The sequence below is a fragment of the Furipterus horrens genome, unplaced genomic scaffold (genome assembly GCF_987537825.1).
Source record: "Furipterus horrens unplaced genomic scaffold, mFurHor1.1.pri manual_scaffold_9, whole genome shotgun sequence".
Classification (NCBI taxonomy): Eukaryota; Metazoa; Chordata; class Mammalia; order Chiroptera; family Furipteridae; genus Furipterus; species Furipterus horrens.
The window spans coordinates 49082158-49099447 of NW_028327179.1; the positions used below are offsets into that span (position 1 = coordinate 49082158).

General features: G+C 38.4%; 1 protein-coding gene across 1 annotated transcript in view; it reads right to left on the reverse strand.

Annotated features, from left to right (window-relative positions):
- FBXL13 (F-box and leucine rich repeat protein 13) overlaps positions 1-17290 on the reverse strand; it is a 311775-nt gene that overhangs the window by 114475 nt on the left and 180010 nt on the right. The gene's annotated exons all lie outside the window — the stretch shown is intronic.

The following is a 17290-nucleotide window of genomic DNA, read 5'->3' on the forward strand; positions in this document are numbered from 1 at the left end:
GATGCTAAACAATAAATGTTTATATTTTTTGTTTTTTACTTTCAGTATGGCTATCATAATGTTGTATTCAAACTAATAATTATAAAAACCATTTAAACTTATGAATCTTATCTACAAGTAACATCAAAAGACTTTCATGAATGCTTTTATTATTTTTTAATACAGGTTTGACACAGAACATTCTTTTATCTAAAACAAGAAGACTTAGGCACAAGAACTGACCCAGAGAAGCAAAAAATGCACTGTGATTTTTCTGACTTATGACTGCTTTTCCACTAAAACTCCTCCTTATTGATGACACTTAAGAGCAGGTGTTTTTCATGTAAAAAATGCAACATTTTTTTTTTTTTTTTTTACCATATACAGTATATACCACTTTACGTTCTACAAATGATAGTCTAGTGGTTAAGAGTCTGGTGTTCAGGTTTGCACAACTGGCCAGTGGCATGCAAGGACTAAACCCCAGTTCCAGTTTCAGTCTCCTTTAACCATCTACTGCTTTCTACTACGTTTGAGAGGGAGGGAGAGAGACAGAAAGAGAGGGAGAGAGAGACACACACAGAGAGAGACAGAGAGAGACAGACAGACAGAGAGAGAGAGAAGAGAGAGAGAGAAGGAGAGAGGAGAGAGAGAGAGAGAGAGAGAGAGAGAGAAGGAGAGAGGAGAGAGAGAGAGAGAGAGAGAGAGAGAGAGAGAGAGAGAGAGAGAGAGAGAGAGAGAGAGAAATCCCCTTTCATTTTTGCATTGCTTATGCAATCTCATTCCATTTGACTAGTACAGTCATCCCTGGAAGTGCCTCTGTGGCTTTCTCCCACTTTCACCACAAATCCCAGGGATGAACAAATAAGACCTTCCACGATCTTTGCATCATGAAAGAAGAATTTGGAATTTATATAGCCTAGAGAGAATTGAAATGACCTTGGGATCTTCCAAGTTGCAGTTTGCACAGCCTACCTTTAAGATTCATGGGTCCCAGAGAGATTCAATAGTACAAGAACTACTGATAAACCATTATTATTGCATTGAATATTCCAATCTTTTGAACATTTCTGGGATGCTGTTCCTTTTCATTTTTCTTGACTTGTGTGCAGTAAATGAAAAATAATTGATGAAAAACTACTTTCACTTTAATTATCTCATAGTTTTCTAGGCTCTGTTCTCCCTGTAATGTCAGACTCAACTCTTACCAAGAAAAGGTCATCATACCTAGTACTAGCAAGTTGCCAACTACCTATCAGTCCTCCTGAACTTTCACCTAAAGCATCTAGCTAGTCACACCCTAAAATTGGCTGTAGTTTTATTCATTATTTATTAATTCATTCATTAAACAATGATCAAAGTTCAACTATATGCCAGGTACTATGTTATGTGCTAAGGATACAGATATACCAATAAATAGAACACCATTCTGGCCATCAAGGAGCTCACACTGGGGAGGAGAGCAGACACATAAACAGACCACTGCAGGCATAGGGAATGCTTAGTGAAAGTGCAATGGTAGAAGCACACACAAGAGGAATCATAACTCCACTTAGGTTAGGGAAAAGACGGGGTTAGTGAGGGCTTCATAGAGAAGGTTGTGATTGAGTAGAACCTCAAAGGATATGTGAACATTAACCTAGTGAATGGGAGAAAGGGACAGTATCAGGGTGCCTAGGCAGAGGGCTCAAGCTGAGCCTAGTGAAATAACAGGGGCTGGAAATGGAGAACAAGGGAGGCACAGAGGCAGAAACTCCTATTGCAAGCTCTCTTAGTCTCTGGTTTAATGATTTTAAATCTAAACATATAAATCTGCAGCTTTGTCCAAGATCCCCATTCATCTGGTTCCTTTTGTCCTCCATGGTCAGAATTGTTGGCTTCTGTGTGTGGTTTCAGCTTGAGCTTCGGTGCTCCCATTTTCCTTCCCAGCAGAGCTGTGGTCATTCCATGCCTGGGTTCCTATACAGTGATATAACCCACTGACTGCTACACACAGTTTGAGATGCATGGATCTGTAGGGAAAGTGGCTACCCAAAGATAATATTAATAGGAGAATCCTTGGAGTTACACGCAGAGCAGAGGATATAAGAAAAATACAAACAAAAATCACTACTCTCCTAATTGGCACTTTCTCATGCACAACAAGTAGGATACCTTTGTCCTCTCCATTAAAAATCTTGACTTCTGGCCAAGATGGAGTTGTAGACAGACATGCTGTATCTCCCTCCACAACTAAGAAGGAATACAACTACCTCAAAACTAGAGATAACCAGAAGTTCCAGAAAATCGAGCTGCATGGAAGTCCAGCAAACAAAGATATAAAGGATAAATACTCATCCAGACAGGTAGGAGGGGCAGAACCAGGGCAGAGAGGATGGAGTGTGGTGGTGGCAGCAGTGACAACAGCAGCAGGCCAGTGGAAAGCACAGTTACATGCTTTAAAAAGTCAGGAGGGACACCTGGGGAGTGTTCCCAGCTCCTCACCAGACCGCACAGCTCACTGTCCCGGCACTGGGGAAAATCAAGCCTCATTGTTTCTGACTGTGCAGACCAGTGGGGATTGGAGTGGAGACAGAAACTGCTGGTCTCCCAGCAGAGTCCACTTGTTTAAAGGGCTCCCACAGACGTAGAATATCCGCAGACCCACCCACTCTGGGAATGATGGCCAGGGCAGCAGCTGGAGGGGCACCAGTCTGGTGTGGAAGTGGGAGAGGTGCCTGGAAAAGGGGTGAGTGCTGGGCAAGTGGCATTGTTCCTTCTCAGACCCCTCCCCTGCATACAGCGCCACAACATGGTGAAATAGGTCGCCGGTTACTGACGAATACCGAAGGCTCAGCCCCTTATAATGTACTAGGAGTGACAGCTCTCCCTGGGACATGGAAGCAAACAAACACATAGACTTCTGGCCAAGATGGAGGCCTAGCTTGACATGCTTCATCTCCCTCCACAACTAAGAAGGAATAAAACTACCACAAAACCAGAAATAACCAGAAGTTCCAGAAAATAAATGGAAGTTCAATGTATGAAGTTATAAAGAAGTGGTGCTCGTCCGAACAGGTACGAGGGGCGAAGCTGGGGAGGAGAGTTCAAGCTGTGCTATCTGCGGCAGCAGCAGCGATGGAGGAAGGACAGCAGTGAGCACAGGCACCCATATTTAGGGGGACGCAAGAAGCGCCTGGGGAGCACCCTTGGCTACAGACCAGACCCGTTAGCTTGTAATTCCAAAGCCAGGGAAGGAAGACCTCAATTGCTTTGAACTGTGAGGCCTGGATGGTGTTGGAATGGAGGAGGAGGCTCCTGGTCCCTCAGCAGAGAGTGAATGGCAGGAATCCATCTTGGACCCCCACCCGTGCAGAAAACACCACAGCGTGGTGAGATGGGTTGCCCAGTTGTGACGAGTGCATGGGGCTCTTCCCCCTATAATGTAGGAGGTGGGACAGCTCTGCCCAGGAAGCAAAGATAAACACAAAATGGTCAGGATGGCACAGATCATGATAGAGATCCCAGTGATGCAGCTGACCAGACAGCAAATATCTAATCTAATGGCTCAGGAGATAGGAAATCTTTCTGAGGCTCAGTTCAGAGCTTTGGTTATAAAAATGCTTACAGACCTAACAGCAGACCTTAAACAAGACAGGGAAGGAATGAAGGCTAGTCCTGCTGACATGAACAAAAACACATATGAAACTAGTGGTGAGGGCAAGAAAACCAGGAATCAAATCAACAAATCAGAACATAGGGAAGGAACAAACAGTCAACTAGTGCAGAAAGAGGAAACAAGAAGTGAAGAAAACGAGGAGAGGCTCAGAAACTTATCGGACAGCTATAAGTGGGCCAACATCCAAATCATAGGGCTGCCAGAATGTGAAGAAGAAGAATTAGAAATTGAAAAATTATGTGAAAAAATAGTGAAGCAGAACTTCCCTAACTTGGGGAAGGAAATAGACTTACAGGTCCAGGAAGCACAGAGAGTTCCAAAACAATCAGACACAGGGAGAACCACACCAAGATGCATTATAATCAAAATGTCAAAAATTAAGGATAAAGAAAGAATCTTAAAAGGAGCAAGAGAGAGGAAGAGAATTATGTACAAAGTGGCCCCAATAAGACTACCAGCTGATTTTTCAAAAGAAACTGCAGGCAAGAAGGGGCTGGCAAGAAATATTCAAAGTAATACAAAGCAAAAACCTACAACCACAATTACTCTATCCAGCGAAGCTGTCATTCAGAATAGGAGGGAGAGAAAGTGCTTCCAGGACAAAGTAAAACTGAAGGAGTTCATCAGATCCAAACCACTGTTATATAAAATGTTAAAGGGACTTGTTTAGGAGAAGGAGGATCAAAACTATGAACATTGAAATGAAAACTGTATCACAACAACCAACAGAAGCTAAGGAATTGAAACAAAAGCAAACTAAGTAGGCAATAAGAGTGGAAAAGAATTATAGGTATGGGGAGCATTTTGGGGGGAGTTCAGTGGGGATGGGGAAGAGGGAAAGGGAGGGAGATGGTACAGGAATTTAGAAGCATAATAGGAGGGAGTGGAGTAGATAGGAAGATGTTGAGAAGAATTATATGCACAACTAGTGGGCATGGACTAAGGGGGGGCAACTTGAGGGAGGAGGGGTCACTGGGTGGAGGGGAACAAAGGGAAAAGAAATTAGGACAACTGTAATAGCATAAACAATAAAGCATATTTAAAAAAGCTTTTAATGTTACCCATATCTTCCATTTTTATATTTTGAAAGAAATTGAACATATTTTAGAGAGCTCTGAAATGAACAAGGAACTGATGTAGATCACCTTGGAGCATTTAAGCTCATGTTTTTGTATCCATTTATTCATTCATTATGGCAATATGTGAGGAAAGAGTTAAAGGAGGTAAGGAAGTTAGCCATATAGATAACTTCAGAAAGAGTGTTCCAGGCAAAGAAAACAACCAATGCAAAGAAACAAACAACAACAAAACAACAAAAACAAATAAACAAAAAACAACTAAGAAAAGACTTCAAGTGTTTGAAGAACAGCAAGAAAGCCAATGACTCTGGAGCAGAGTTGGTAAGGAGAGTAGTAGAAATTGATGTCAGGTAGACAATTGGGGAAGGAAGCAGATTACATGGGGTCTTGGGGGTCCTTCAAGTTTTTTCTTTTATTGAGTGAATAGGAAGCCTTGCTAGGTATTTCAGCAGAAGGACATTGATGTGGGATTTTAAAAAATTACTCTAGATTCTGTCTTGAGAGTTGACTTGTAGGAGGCAGAAGAGACCAAGTAGGAGGCTATCCTCAATAATTTAGCAAGACATGATGGTGGCTTTGAGTGGGGTGGTAGCTGTGCAGGTGGTGAGAATTGCTCAGATCCTGGATGGATCTTGAAGTAATAGTCAACTGGACTTCCTGACAGAGTAGATGTGGAGAGTGAGAGAAAGACAAGACTCAAGGATATTGTATTCATTTGCTAGGTCTTCTGTAACAAAGTACCACAAACTGTGTGACTTAAACAACAGAAATTTGTTGCCTCACGGTTCTAGAAGCTAATAGTCCAAGATCAAGGTGTCAGCAGGGTTGGTTTCTTCTGAGGTTGATCCCTTCAATGTGTGGAAAGGACTTGGTTCAGGCCTCTCTTCTTGACTTCTAGGTGACTTATCTTTATGTTCCCATGGCACTCTCCCATATGCATGTGTCTGTGTCCAAATGTCCCATTTATAAGGACATCAGTCATATTGGATTAGGGCCTAACCTAATGATCTCATTTTAACTAATTACATCTGCCATAACCTTATTTCCAAATAAAGTCACATTATGAGGTACTAGGGATTAGAACTTCAACATATAAATTTTGGGGGATACAATTTAATCCAAAACAGATGATTCCAAGATTTTTTAGCCTAAGCAACTATAAATACAGAGCTGTGGAAGGACAAAGTGGAGGAAGGAGTTACTTTTTAGAGCAGGGATTTTTTTTTTTTTTTTTTTATATATAAGAATCTAAAATTTAAGAGAGAAGTTTGGGTTGATGATATATATTATATATGTGTGTGTATATTTATATATATACATATATTACTTCTATAAACCTATACTCATATACTATATGCTTCTATAAACATATCTATTTGTATATATATATAAACACACTCCTATACTCATGTTACACATATGTGTGTGCATATATATGTGTGTGTATACATATATATAATGATTTTATATGTGTGTATATATGCTCATAATTGTAGGTGATACTTAAAGTCATGTTCTAGATGAGATTACCAAGGGAGTAGGTATAGGCTGAGAAGAAAAGTAAACCAAGAATTCAACATTGGTCCCTCTATGATTAATGGGTTGGGGAGCCACAGTAATAGCTTTCTCAGAAAAATCACATATACATGAGTTTTCTAAATCATAAAACTGTTATTAGGATTGACACAGCCAATTGAGAAAATTAACAATGAAAGCCAAACATACACATACTTAATGAGCCAGCCATCTGACTCCTATGTGTATATACAACAGAATATGTACTGTGTTCATCAGAGTAGATGTACATGGCTGTTCATAACATTGTGTATTTTCTGTATGTATATTACACTTTGACAAAAAGTCATTTACCCCCAAAAAGTCATTAAGGAATGCCTGTGCTCATTAGGTCCCAATTGTTAGTGCGAGGAAAATAGGAAGCAGTTTTAGTCTGACTTCATGGGTGTTAAGGACTGCTTTATGTTCAGTCACAAAGCATGCTCAAAGCAAAAATTCAGATACATGGTAGAATTCGAGTGTGTGGAAAACCATGAGAAACCTTCACAACTTTCTCTTTGGGTCTCAGTTTTTTCTTAACTAAGGCTCTCCATCAAGCCCAGTCAGAAGTATTCTTTGCTCTTCCAACTGAAGGCTAAATAGGAACCACACTCTCACCAGTTAACAGTTTCTTTCAGTTGCAATGGTGGAAACTCAACATAAACTAGCTTAGGGAGAAAGGAAATTAATGGTGTGTCTAACTGAAAGTCAGCTAAACAATATGTCATCTCTCCTTCTCAAATATATAATCTCTTCCTCTCAAAAGTTGGTCTCTTTGTGATGGTTTCATTCTTTCCCACTGCAAACTTCTTCCATTTTCCTGGGTAAGAGAATCACAAATCAGCCTTGACTTATACACCCCAGTCCCTGCAACCTCAGGGAAACAGAACTTATTTTTCCCAATGTTGAATACAGGTATCCCCCATATAATATGGTACTTCTATAACACTGTTTGGCTCTAATACAATATGACTGTAGAAGATATCCAAGAATTGCTCATAGAAGCAGAAACTGATAAAGCAATTGTTGCAGGAACACAGATCTCTGGGTAGGGGCATTCTCATGCTCCTCCGCCCAGGTGTCATCGCATGACCCAGGAGATGATGAGTTAATCTTGTTTCTGCCTTTGGCTTTAGGCTGTTAAGGCCACTGGGTCATGGAATCCTGGGAACAGCGAGTTCTGTTGTGTACTCCATCTGCCTCCTTGTTAATAAAGTCTTAAAATGGAGCTGGTGTTGAGGATTAGTGGGTCTGCTTTGCTTCCCCAATAGGTGCTAGCTAAACCATGAGTTATCCTGGCTGTATTTTACATATTAATGATACTTTGTAAGAATTCTTTCACTTGTAAAATTCTCCTATTGTTGGCTGGAATGTCACACCCCCTGTTCTAGTAACTTTTGAAATCCTAATAAAAGGACGATGAGGCTTCCCGCTCTCAGCTGATTGTCAGAGCGAGCCACAGTCCTCCATTCGTTACTGGCCAGTCATTCTGCTTGCTGGATTTATCTCAGTGTCCACAATCGTAAAAAACACTTCAAGCAATTTTGGTGGAAATGACATCTGGAATGTGTCATGTTAACTTAGGGGACAATACCACTGATGAAAACGAAGAAGTTAAACAGTTTACTCTAAAAAGTGTAAAGAAAGGCCTAGACTTAGCCGAACAGTTAGTCATATTTCTTAAATGAAGATCCTTGCACTGAAAGGAGCACAAAGTTTAAGAAAGAACTTCAAAAGTGCTTAGCATCATAAAACAAAATTTATAAAGATCTCTCAGCTAAAAGCAAGCAATCTAAAATAACAGATTTTTTGCAAAAAGTAGAGCATAGAAATCAAGATAATGCTGAAGAAATTTCAAAGGATGAGGATATCTTTTCAAAAAGAAAATGCATTTAGTTAATGGAGCTTAGTAGTGATAATGAAAAAAAAGTTACTTAATTCATATTAATATGTAATACTTTTGATGAAAATTGCCTTAATAAAGATATTTCTCTTAATTATAAAAATATAATAGTATTTTTTTTTAATTTTTGGGAGCTAACCTCTCTTTTTGTACTAATTCTTTGTTTCATATAACATGTATTCGCATAACATGGCATTTGTTAGGAAACTAACAACCATGTTATATGGGGGTTACCTGTACCTAGAAGGATTCTGAATTGTTCTACTAGGGTCATACTCTTCCTAGAAAAATCATAGCCATTGCATATGAAATTCAGGATTGTTTAGGCCCTGAGCAAAATGAATCAGTGGCCAGGAAAATACTAATATCAATATTTCAATAATAGCTAATGGTGACTAAGCATTTATTATATGCAGACACCCTTATAACCTTTTTATCAAATCATTTCATTCACACAACACATTTATGAGGTAGATACTAGTATTTTCCCATTTCATAGATAAGGATACTAAGGTATAGAGAAAGCTTGGGTAACTTGCCCTAGTAAATGCTAAACTCAGGATTAAAGTGCAAGTACCCCAAAACCCATGTTCCCAATACTATGGTATATTACTCTCAAGGTGCCATGAGTGACAGATCCACAAAACCACAAGGGAGAGGGGAGTTCCCTTAAAAAAAGTACGAGGTGCAAGGGAAAACTACCAATATCTCATACAATAGTTCATTAGTTACATTTATTTAACTAATTGTTAATTCTAATATTTAATAAACATCTGGTAAATGTCTACCATGAGTTAGGTCACACAACATTTCTTAGAGCAGAGAACAAAATGGATCTATTCACTGTTGCCAAATGTTTCCCAGACTATAGTAAAGAAAGGAGTACAGGAGAGGGTATTTTCTTTACATGGTGAAACCATTTTGTCTCCAAAAAGTCTTTCCAAATTGTGTTTAGACATGATTTTTTAAAAAGTATTTTATGGCTTAAGCTTAGATTTTATAACTTCAGGCAAATGGTAAGTATAAAAGCAAATGAATTAAGTTTGTTCAACTAATTCAAGCAGAATTTTTTTAGTGATGTAGTTTTATTTTCTTCTGAAAATAGTGTAAAGAAAATATTGCATTCAGGTTCTAAAAGAAATTTTTTAATTAATTTCAAAACTATCTTAACAATAGCAGCCTGTTGGAATATGAATGCTATTATTCAATACATATTTGTTAAGCACCTGGGTATGGTTTATTTAGACTTACCTGACCAAAGAAACACAAATTAAAATCACAAAGTATCATGTTCAATGTCAAACTGGCAAAAGTTCTTAAAATAAACTTATAAAAATACCAAACATTATTTTATATATATGGTAAGTATAAATTAGCAACCTTTGTGAAATATGGATGGTCTTAAAAATAACTACATCCTCTGACTGTTTTTACTTCTAAAAATTTGTATCCCCAAATTGCATTGACATATGCAAAGATATGGCTACAAGAATAGTCCTCACAGATTATTTATGATGGCAAAATATGGTAGGCTAATAATGAATAGTGCAATACATATTGGGTTTTGGTACAATGCAATACTATATAGCTATTTTTTAAAGTTACAGGAAAATATTTAATGAAATAGATGTTCACTTTATAAAATATTAAATGGAGGATATATGTACTATATAATACACTTTAGTTTAAAAGAATATAAACCTGCATAGGAAAAAAGACCAAAAAGCTTTTTTTTTGCTAATAACATTTATTATTTCTATGTAGTGAATTTTTAGGTAATTTAAAATTTTTTTCTGATTTCTCTGTGTGTGCATGTGTGTTTAATGTGGAACAAGAAAAAAACTAAGATTTTTTTAATTGAAAAAAATAGAAAATTCAAATTGACAAGTATATGGTTAGAGGTCTGCAATGGATAGTGAAAGAGCATGCTGGAGTGGCCTTGTCCTTATTTAGGGCTGAGAGGAAGCAAAGACTTGTTTGAGGAGGAGAAACTGAGCAGAGGTATTACCATGACCACATCAAAGATGAGCAACATGCAGATGCATGTTGTAAGTGCTGGTATTTGTTAGGAAATTGGTCACATTACACCGACAGTGTTTATCCAGTCCCAAAATATGTGTAATTGATTTTTACTTTTCTTTGCAATTCTCTATCATCCATTTATTTGTTTTTCTAACAGATATGGTTACAATTCTTTCATAATATTATATCTTTCTTTTTAGGAGCATCTGTGACTACATTAAAGCTAAGCCCTTGACATATTTCATTTATGTTAACCCAGAGTTCCTGAAAGAAATGGATGCTGGACACAGTATCCAGTATGCAGCAGGTACTCAGATACCAGTAAAAAACATTCAGTTATTAGCTTCCCCTATCAAGTACTTTTCTTTTTTAGGACCTTTTTTCTTGATCAGATATGTTAATACATGACTTCATAGTGCAGGATTTCCAGCATAAAAAGAAAATATAGCTATGGCCGGTGTGGCTCAGTTGGTTGGAGCATCATCCCATAACCAAAAGGTCATGGGTTCAATTCCCAGTCAGGGCACATACCTAGGTTGCCGGTTTGATCCCTGGTCTAGATGTGAATGATACCAGGGCCAGGTGTGTGCGGGAGGCAACCAATCAATATTTCTCTCTCACATCAATGCTTCTCTCTCTCCCTTCCTCTCTCTCTATAAGCGATGAAAATAAACATCTTTGGATGAGGATAAAAAAGAAATATAGAAAAAAAAAACAGATTTCAGTTTCCAAAGGGAGAATCTGAAAAATCTGTAAATTGTTTATTTTCCTTCTCTGAAATCATTTTTTGTGCTGTCATATCAATGCAGCTAGGTCTGAAAGAGTGAAACTACTCTCACACCCAGAGCTGAGGTGGTAGACAGAGGATTCTCAAAGGACTTATGTCCCTCAGAAGCAGTAACATCCAATTTCACCTACCCTTTCTAAAGCTACAGCAGCAACCATTTTAAAGATATTTGTGGTTAATAAATGAGCCAGGTTTTTACTCCCAATGGGTCTAACGGGGCTCAGTTTTAAATGACACAATTTCCAGTGCCTGAAACAGTGTCTGACACTTAGAGTTAAATCTCTGTTGAATTATCAAATGAACAAATGGAAATGGAAGAGGGAATGAACAAAGTAAACCAATATTGTTTTGCATAATGATGTGAAATACTACCTTCTCTGTGGTTTGAGACTTACAAATTAAGTGGCAATAAGGAAAATAAGTCTATTATCTCTATATATTCAGACCAAGCCCAAAAGCCACTGAGGACAGGTAGGTGGTGCAATTAAGTGATAGCAGTCTAGGTGTAAGTGCATGTGTAGATGTTAGGGGCACACGCTCCCTCTCAATGGGGTGAGGCTGCCTCAGTTCCAGCCCATTGATGCCATATGGGAACACAGGCCCAAATCTGCTAGTTCTTCCAGTTTTCTAAGAGAAGCTTGAAGTCTAGATTTTTATGTGAAAGCTCCAATATTTTAAATGTTGGCTCAAAATTTAAAGACAGAGAGACAATATCTGTGTTTTGCATGCATATTTAGCCAGAGTTTCATTGATTTGAAACCTCTCATTTCAACTTTCTAAATATTGTAGTTTATTAACTTACTAACACACTTCTGTAATACTTTTACCTAGATTTTTAGCTACATACCCTCTGATGGCCTCTTTATGTAAAAATTTGATATTCTATAAGATTTTTTCTATATGGAATAAAAAGAGAATTATCTTCCCTCTAGAAACATTAATCAAAACGTTTAAATTGATAGTATAGAAAAGCTTCTTTCAGCTTAACTCTTTATTATCAGTAATGTCATGTATAATTTTATAATGTTAAATTTGGGAATACTGCTATAAAGTTTCTTATGTATGAACTCTAAAATTTCAAGACATTTCAAATTTGTTTGTATAGTAATATGTACATAATTACATTATATACCAGTATATATAATTATTGAGACAATTTATTCTATTTATTTGGATATTTTCTGTTCTGCTTCTTTGTTTATGTTGCTTATTAGATTCCACATATAAGTGAAATCATATGGCATTTGTCTTTCCCTGTCTGACTTATTTCACTCAGCACAATACCCTCTAGGTCCATCCATGTTTTTGCAGATGGCAAGATTTCATTCTTTTTTATGGCTGAGTCATATTCTATTATATGTAAGCACCATTTCTTCTTTATCCATAAATCTGCTGATGAACACTTAGTTTGCTTCCATACCTTGGCTATTGTAAATAATGTTGCAATAAACATGGATATACATGTCTTTTCAAATTAGTGTTTTAGGTTTCTTTGGATAAGTACCCAGAATTGGAGCTGCTGGATACTTCTTTGTGTCTTGTTATATAACCTTTGTTTTAAAGTCTATTTTGTCTGGTTTAAGTACACTACCCTAGCTCTTTGTGTGTTTTTGTTTCTATTTTCATGAATACGTTTTCCCATTCCTTTACTATCAGTTTGTGTGTGTCTTTCAATCTGAAGTGAGTCTCTTATAGACAGCATATAAGGGTCTTGTTTTGCTATCCATTCATCTTCCATGTGTCTTTTGATGGAGTATTTAATCCATCTGCATTTAAAGTCATTATTGGTAGATATGTATGTATTGATGTTATATTTTTCATATTTTGATTTAAAAAAAATTTCTTCCTTTTCTTAAAGAGGACTCTTAACATTGCTTGTAAAACTGGTTTAGTGGTGTCCTGGTGGGTGTGGCATAGTGGATTGAGTGCTGGCCTGTGAAACAAAGGGTCACCAGTTTGATTCCTAGTAAAGGCACATGCTTGGGTTACACGCTGAGTCCCCAGTTGGGGGTGTGTGAGAGGCAAACACACATTGGTGTTTCTTGCCCTCCCTTTCTCTCCCTTCCTCTCTCCCTAAAAATAAGTAAGTAAAATCTTATTTAAAAGCCAGGTTTGAGGACTTGAGGCCAAGATGGAGGACTAGACAGACACGCTGCATCTCCCTCCACAACTAAGAAGGTATACAACTACCTCAAAACTAGAGACAACCAGAAGTTCCAGAAAATTGAGCTGCATGGAAATCCAACAAAAAAAGATATAAAGAAGAAATACTCATCCAGGCAGGTAGGAGGGGCGGAGAGGACGTGGTGTGACGGCAGCAGCAGTTGTGGCAGTGAAAGGCTGGCAGAAAGTGCAGTCACACATTTTAAAGAGTAGGGAGGAAAACCTGGGGACTGCTCCCAGCACCAGACTGCACAGCTCACAGTTCCAGTGCCGGGGAAAATCAAGCCTCATTGCTTCTGACTGTGAAAACCAGTCGGGGTCAGAGTGGAGGAAAAACTGGTGGTCTCTCAGTAGAGTCCGCTGATTTAAAGGACCCCCACGGTCCTGGAACATCCGCAAACCCACCCGCTCTGGGCACAATGGCTGGAGCAATAGCTAGAGAGGTGCCAGTCCCATACGGAAGTGGGAGAAGTGCCTGGGAAAGGGGCAAGTGCTGAGCAAGCAGCATTGTTCCCTCTCAGACCCCTCCTCACATACAGCACCACAATGTGGTGAAACGGGTCACATGTGCTGACGAATACCTAAGGCTCTGCCTCTTACAACATAATAGGTGCGACAGCTCTACCTAAGACACAGAGACAAACAAACACAGGGGCCTGTCAAGATGACAAGACAGAGAAGTATGGCCCAAAAGAGGGAACAGATCAAGGTTCCAGTGAGAGAACTAAGAGACAAAAAGATAGCCAACTTAACAGACATGGAGTTCAAAACACTGATGATAAAGATGCTCACAGGCATGACAGATATGCTTAAGTATGGCAAACACATAAGGGAACAAGTGAAGGCTATGCTAAATAAAATGAAGGAAAACTCACACAAAACCAATGGTGAAGGAAAGGAAACCAGGGTTCAAATCAATGATTTGGAACAAAGAAAGAAAAAAACAGTCAACCAGTACAGAATGAGGAAAAAAGAATTGAAAAAAATGAGGAGAGGCATAGGAGCCTCTGGGACAACCTTAAACATGCCAACATCCAAATCATAAGGGTACCAAAAGGAGAAAAGAAAGAGCAAGAAATTGGAAGCTTATGTGTAAAAATAATGAAGGAAAACTTCCCAAATTTGGTGAAGGAAATAGACATATAAGTCCAGGAAGAACAGAGAGTCCCAAACAAGCTAGACCCAAAGAGGACTACACCAAGACCCATCATAATTAAAATGCCAAAGGTTAAAGATAAAGAGGGAATCTTAAAAGCAGCAAGAGAAATGAAGATAGTTACCTACAAAGGGGTGCCTATAAGACTATCAGCTGATTTCTCAAAAGAAACTGCAGACAAGAAGAGACTGGAAAGAAGTATTCAATGTGATGAAAAGCAAGAACCTACAACCAAGATGACTCTGTCCAGCAAAGCTACCATTTAGAATGGAAGGACTGATAAAGTGCTTCCCAGACAAGGTAAATCTAAAGGAGTTCATCATCACCAAGCCATTATTATATGAAATGTTAAAGGGACTTATTTAAGAAAAAGAGGATCAAAACTATGAACATTAAAATGACAACAAACTCACAACTATCAACAACTGAATCTAAAAAATAAAAAAATAAATCCAACTGAGCAAACCAGAATAGGAACAGAATCGTAGGTATGGGGATCATTTGGAGGGTTATCAGCTGGAAGGGGGAAGGGGGAGAAATGGGGAAATGGTGCATGAATTAATAAGCATACTTAGTTGGTACAAAATAGACAGGGAGAAGTTAAGGAAAATATAGGAAAGAGTGAAGCCAAAACTGATATGCACGACCCATGGACATGAACTAAGGGGGTGGGATGGCTGGAGGGAAGATGGGTACTGGGTGGAGGGGAGCCAAGGGGGAAAATATTGGGACTACTGTAACAACATAATTGATAAAATATACTTAAAAAAAAAAAAGCCTGGTTCGATGATGATGAACTTCTTTATCTTTCTCTTATCTGGGATTCTCTTCATGTGTCCTTTGATTCTAAATAATAGCATTGCTAGATAGAATATCAACTTTTCTATATCTAAGAATAGATATCTTTACACATGTCTATATGTGTTTGTGTGTTGTTACTACAATAATTATCTCATGAAAACTGAGAAGAACAAGAAGGTAAGTCACACTTATGGGGGGGGTTAAGTATATAGTGAGCTTGTGGAAAGTATCAGAGGATGTATATTTAGAGGGAAGAGTGATGAATGGAATATATCAAGCACATAGTTATTCCTGAATTTGCAAATATTTTCTCCATGATTAGGCCATCTGTGTTTGCTAATCCACACCCATATCAAAGTTAGACTTCTATCTTCCCACAGAGACTGAGAGATAATAGTGTTATCTCCCTTGATGATCATGTTTCTACGCATGGCTCTCAGGTACTTGAGGAAGACTGCCCTGGATTGTAAAACTGGCAAGAAGCTTTTTAAGAGGTTTACATATCAAAGGGAAAAGAGAAAGAATGTGCAACTGTAAGTTTTATAAAGTAAATAAATGCTCTAAGAAAAAGGAGATTAAGCCCTGGCCAGATGGCTCATCTGGTTGGAACATTGTCCTATACACCAAAATGCTGCGAGTTCAATCCCTGAATAGGGCCCATTCCTGGGCTGTGAGTTTGATCCCTGGTCTAAGGAGATTGATGTTTTTCTCTCTTTCTCTCCCTCCCTTTCTCTCTAAAATCAATAAATATATCCTCAGGTGACAATTTTTTAAAAATCTATTAAAAAAGAGGGTAAGGTCCAAGCTACAGAAAGAAGACTGTCTAAAGTTTAGTTAAGCTGGAACAAATGATAAGAAAATCTGGGTCATAAGAGTGTAGATATTGTTCAGCAAGTTTATACATCATTAGATTATTAAAAAATGTAAATTCTAGCTGTTTCAGACCTAGTTTAGAATCCTCACCTCCTTTCCCCTATGTTCTCCACACTGCCTAGTAACCATAAAACTAGGTAGCTACCAATAGGTGCTTATAACTGAACAAGCCCCATGTGCTTTTATCAGCTGCGCAACCTTGGGACCTCCGGTCACTTCATATTTAAATGGGAATCATGAATACATACTACACAGCTTTTGTATGAGGAGTAAATCTGATCTGTAAAAAGCATGCAACATGGTGCCTGGCATATAGTAATGAGACAGGAAAATAAGAAGGTAGGGAAATCCCTTGGCAAGTGCAGTAGAAAAACAGAGACAGATAGCTGAACAAAGTGGCCAAGCAATTTAAGGCCAGGTGCAGATGGTCAACAAGGCAGAAGGCAAAATTGGGAAAACAAGGACCTGGTGATATTTCCTCCCCTGGCCTTTCCTCTCTGGAGATAAAATCTAGGCCTCAGTTGTATTTCAGCTCCAGGCCCTGATAAGCAGCAAAACCAGGTGGGAGACGCCAGAACCACTGTAATGACTAACGAACCCCTGCCCTGCCACTGAGCATGCAGTAGGGAAAAGGGCAACCCTTTTCTCTGACTTGCCAGTGGGCTAAGCCCAGCCTAGGCTTTCCTGTTGCTTCCTCTGGGCTAAGCCCTTCCTTGTTTTATTGTCCCTTGCCTCAGTAAATGTACCTTCGTAGTTATCTGCACTTGTGTTGTGAAATCTTTCCTGCACAGAGTCAAGAATCCACACACTACAGCTGGCCCTAGGCAGAGCTGCTCAGAGACAGTGTCCTGTTTAGTAATAGTAACAACTCAATAAATGGTAATTACCAATATTCCAGCTAGTTTTAACTGTACTGTTATATTGTTCTCAGAGAATGATGAACATACTATGATACTAATGTCAATAAATACACAGAGAGGTGGAAGAAGAGAAGTTAAAAAAATTATGACTCATATCTACCAAAATGGAGCAGAAGAAACTATCAATGAAGCAGCACCTATTTCCAAAGTTCCATGTCCTACCCTCCACAACTCCACCCTATTTTCTACCCAAATTTCCTTAATCTGGTATTTGCAAACTTAAATACTTCATATAGGTCTCAAAACTGCATGTTATTTAGCCTAAGGATGTAATATAATTTTAAAAATTACAATCTTTGTTGAACTTTCTTTTTTACTCTTGAAGCATTTTACCTACTACTATGTATTCTTTGAAAGCCCATGTGGTTGCTAATTGACTTTCAGAAAGTTCTGTG